This window comes from Humulus lupulus, chromosome 9 (assembly GCF_963169125.1).
Source record: "Humulus lupulus chromosome 9, drHumLupu1.1, whole genome shotgun sequence".
Lineage (NCBI taxonomy): Eukaryota > Viridiplantae > Streptophyta > Magnoliopsida > Rosales > Cannabaceae > Humulus > Humulus lupulus.
In genome coordinates this window covers 122,997,293-123,002,534 of record NC_084801.1, presented here as the reverse complement: position 1 = coordinate 123,002,534, position 5,242 = coordinate 122,997,293, and the positions used below count along the sequence as shown (strand labels likewise).

The 5,242-nt window shown below is 28.8% G+C and overlaps 1 long non-coding RNA gene across 1 annotated transcript; it reads left to right on the top strand.

Moving 5' to 3' along the window:
- The first annotated feature begins 443 nt into the window (after positions 1-443).
- Positions 444-2,933, top strand: LOC133802247 (uncharacterized). The gene is made up of 5 exons (XR_009877220.1): positions 444-545; positions 632-822; positions 2,184-2,297; positions 2,552-2,638; positions 2,747-2,933. It is a non-coding gene; the product is annotated as an uncharacterized LOC133802247 (long non-coding RNA).
- Positions 2,934-5,242: the final 2,309 nt, after the last annotated feature.

The window sequence follows — 5,242 nt, the reverse complement described above, 5'->3', positions numbered from 1 at the left end:
TTTATTTATAATAATTTCTATATCAAAATTTAAATTCATTATGCTATAATGAATAATATACTTAAATTTTATTTATTTAGCATATTTATGAAAAAATTAATTAAAAAAGTGTTATTTTATTGATTGATTAAATATTGTAAAATAATTTTAAAATTTCACTAATAATATTTGTGTTTTTATTTTTTTAAATCCATGTTGAAAATATTTGAAAAAAAATAAGCAATAGTTGAAAGTAAATATATAAAAGTATGCATTAATTAACAACTTTTAAAATTATTATATAGAAATAAGATATTTAAATAATAAATATTAGTTGAATGACGTTTTTGAATAACTGGTTAAACTTTTAAATAATTTAAAAATATTGAATTTTTAATAATTTATATTAAATATTAATAAAATAAAACTTTAAAAATAAATATACTTTCTATTAATAATATCAGGAAAAAATGAGGCTTCAATCCTCATTTTCTTCCCTGCCAGTCGACCTCTCCTCTCTTTGCGCGAAGCTAGGCAAATGGCGACATCCAAGGCGAACGACCCAGGTGAACGACAACAACCTAGGCGAGCCACTCATTCTCTACACTCTCTCGATCTTGGTCTTGAACTTATTTGTTATTTTCACCTACAGGACGACACTAAGGATGGGTCGCAAACGGTGGTGAACACCGACAATAAATGAGTTGTACGACTCAGACTGCGTCAATGTGGACATTGCTGGAGTTGGGTTCACATAGGGATGGGCTCACGAGGGATTGGGTTTGCTAGAACTGAATTTGTGGGGAGATGGGTCATGGGGCACCGAGCATACATATGATTTTGGTACTTTTTTTATTTAAGCATTCTATGATGTGGAAAATGCACTGTTGTATTTTGGGTTGGTCACACTTCACGTTTATCCTCTTATCTGATATAGATACATCATATGCACATATTTCATTTCTATATGAGTTTCTGAAATTGTTATTATTATTATTCTATCAGAGTCTTCAGTAATTCTAACTTTTACTATATCAAACATGGGCATATGCTATTGTATATGAGATTTTGTCTCTTGGTCGTCGTTTGGATAAGTTAAAAATATTTTTGCTCCTTGGTAACTTTCTATTAGAGTTTGAAACATCAGAAGAAATGGAAATTGGATCCAAATTTTACCAAGTCTTGGTACGACAGAGATGCCAAAATATTTGAAGCTGAGAAATATACAGAAAAGGAGCTTGGGAGTAGTAAGTGGAACTTAGTAATTGAGTAGCCTCAATATTTATTAGAAAGGGATAGACAATGTTATTTGATTTATTAAATAATGTTATGACTTGGTTTTGTTTGATCAGTTTATTTTCTTTCTTATTGTTTTATTTTTCTTAAGTTTGTTTGCATTTTAAATTGATGATTAGTTATTGGATTTGAATAATAATGTGTTGTTACGTGTGGTTGGGAAAATTGAAGAAAAAAAAGAGTTATATAATATGTAGTAATTTTGATAACAATAGAAATTCATTCGCAATTAGAACTGTAGTGTGTGAAGTTTTTTAAATATGATTTTACCATGTTGGTCTTAGCTGATATAGCTCTATTCTTCATTTAATGGGACTATATTATTGATCTCTTTATTTGATTCTTTTAGCTGAGAATTGGTTGTGAAACCAAGTTTTTCAATTAAAGTTTGTTAATTCATTTATGATTTATTTCTCTGTATATCCATTTTATAGTTGATTAATGCATCTTAACCCATTTTTCTATTTAATCTAGGTAATTGAGTTCTTAAAATGAAATTTAAAATTGATTGTTTTTTTCTACTTGTATAGTCTATTAGCTTTAAAATGTTGTTATTCTGACATTTTTATTTGAAATTGTATGGATAACAAAAGACAATATATGATAATAATTTATCAGGTTTATGCCTGTGTGTTCTGGCTTCATATTTTTATAAAGTACCAGTTTAAAATTTTCTGCAGAACTTAATTCATCAAACCAACTAATGAGAATAAAACTCAATAACGTGTCAAAGTGACAAGTGGAAGAAAAAAAATGACAACACATATGCTTCTGAAAAGATGTTTTTGCTAATTATGCTTAGAATACAGCAGATAGAGTTAATATTTTTTTTACTAATTGACAAGCTTTGATTTTAATTGCAGTCACATGATGTGATATATCATTTCTTTTTTTTTTCTTTTGTCAAGGTTAATCTCTTTGCAATGCATATTGGCAAATCAGCTGAGCAAATTGAAGTTGACATTAGGCGTCCAAAATATTTTAGTCCTAGTGAGGCAGTTGAATATGGTGTCATAGACAAGGTATTATTATCATTAGTTGAAATTGCTACAAAAACAAAAAAAAGAGATTTAATAGTATGGTTGCCTAAATTACCATGTTTCCTAACTTTCTCTAGGTTACCTGAATTTGAGACTGCTATAGAAATGACTCCTTTTATATATTGTCCTTCTGACCTGAAATCATATTCAAAAGTTTGGTTAAATTTTGCCTCATGACTCATGGTTCTTCTAGTATCCTGTAGGGTGACTCCATTTATTGATTTTGTTGCTTCCAGGTAAGTTTACAGCAGAAGGTAACAAGTAGCACCTCAGGAATGCGTGAGACTGTTGAAACAAGTTTGCTTTCATAGCATAGGGCAAAGGTATATCTCTATTTCTTTTTGTCTTTCTCACAGTTATGGTTGTCACACTAATCATAGTGTGAACTATTGAGAATCATAACTCCTTTTTTTTTTTTTGAATTGTTGTAGGAAGTAGTACAAATTCTTACTTTGGAAAGACTATTGGTAACGATAGTGAGTACAAGGACAAGAAGAAGAAATATATGTTGTTGGACAATGAATTTAGTGTTTTATTTTATTTGTAATTTTTATTAGAATAAATGATTCCTTGGAAATATTTTGTATAAGTTTTGTTATTTTAATCTATAATTTTTTAGATTTGTATATAAATGTTTCATTTAAATCATAGTTTTTAATTTAAAATAAAAATAAATAATTTTTTTGCAAGGAACGACAACACCTAATAACTGTCAGTGTTGCCAGCAACGACGACACCTAATAATTGTCGGCGTAGCCAGCAACGACGATACCTAATAACTGTCGGCGTTGCCAGCAACAACGACACCTAATAACTGTCGGCGTAGCCAGCAATAGCGACACCTAATAACTGTTGGCATAGATACCCCTACGCCGGCATAGGCAAATACGACAGTTAGTCGACTGTCGTCGTAGCTCAATAGCGACAGTTAAAAACTTTCAGGAAATCCCATTTTTGTATTAGTGATGTACTGTTAGAAGCATGACAGGTTTGTAAGATCTTAAATAAGTTCTTTTAAAAATGTTAATAGATGCATGCTAGGGTTTAAGTGTTGTCTTGATCTATTTTATGCCAATGTAATTCCCCCAATATTTTGTAATCATGCAAAAAGGAAACATGAAATCTTGATGATGAGGTTTCGGCCATAGGTGTGATGTATGATGAGATTTTTTTTTTGTCACCCATGCACATTAAGAACATGTTAGGTTAGTTGGTTAAATGAAAGATTTGTCTTAAATCCTTGATAAATTGATGTATTGGTGGAACATGAATATTCATAATTGAGTTTTGAAAAGCATGAGTTTGAAATGAAATTTTATGATGAATATGCTTGCTGATTTTGTGTTTAAGTGATGAGAAATATGATGAAATGAATGATTTTGCGAGTGCTATGATGTTTTTAAGAAATTAAAGGGAATTTTAATATACATTAAAATGATATTTTTACTCAAATAAATACCTACAGTTTTTTTTAATATTTTATAACGAATATATGATTTTTTTTTTAATTCTATGATGGTGATTTTTTAGGGTTTAAATTGTTGCTGGAAGTTTTGGTAAAATATGAAAAGTCTTTTAAATGAAAGAAAGTTTGTATGCTGATTGAAATAATATAACACCTAAACTATGTAAATATTAAAAAGTAACCATGAGTGTTCATTTTAATGGATATTATTTTCTTTATTTTTAATTAAGAAAAATGTTGAGATTAATTTACTTGTGATTTTTAAATAAATTAAATGGTGGCTGGAAGTTTAGTTTAATATTTTAAAGATAATTATTTAATTTTCACATATGAATTTATTCTACTTAAAATTTAGTCTTAAAATAATACAAACAAAATATATTTTTCTCGCACCCAAAAATTATATTTTCTCACATCAATTTTTGTAATTTTATTAGTTTAGATAAAATTGTGATATTCTTAGGAAACATGATAATTATAAATATTTTAAATAATGTCAAGCCTTAATTATTTCAATGTACTTTAAAAATAATAAATGGATTCATTATATTTCTAAATGGCTAAATAAATTATTTTTATGAAATAAAATAATGTGTTAAGAGGTTTAATCAACTTAGTAATTTCAAAGAGATAAATAATGGTAATAAAATATGTTGCTAAATCCTTATTTTGAAAATGATAGAAATAAACGCGTAGAAATTATCATTTTTTAACGTCACTTTTTAACAACGTTCACAAGTATGAATGTCGCATGCAAATGCACTTTTACATTAAAGAATATGTCTAATATTCAACCATATGATTTTTACTTAAAAACCATGCATGTAAAATAGGTGTAAGTTGCATTATTCTTTTCGTGTTTTTATGTATAAATATGCATGTTTGGAAAATATGTGTAGTTTTCACCATGTGTGCATGGCCCATGCACACATGGAGTGTATGAGTTGGGCACAAGAAAGTCTTATGTGATGCTAAAGAATGTTATTTGAAATGGTTATAGGCTCATTGTGAAGTTTGTCAATTTTCGCTTTGCTCGGACCTGAGGTGAGAAAGTTAGATAGAATTCTAGTTGTTTATGTTATGAACGGTAAGATTGGCTTGTATGAATATAAATTATATGTATGATGATGTACCATGTATGAAATGCTATTTTGATATGATATGATGATTGTAGAAATTAATGTAGTTTTCCTTGGCTTTGAGATGACTGGATTGCATGTATTTCTATATGTTATATGATATGTAATGGTTGTTAGTGTGTTGAACGTGACACAACAAAGGGGTTACTAAGGATATGAAGACGTAACTCGAGTTACTAAGGATGTAAAAACATAACTCATAGGGCAGACACGCTGAGGTTATTCAAGGACAAGAGTTCCTGTTTACCTCAAGATGTGACATGAACAAGATAGTGGGCCATGTTCACAAAGATATGATGATGATGCTTATGATGATAATGTTC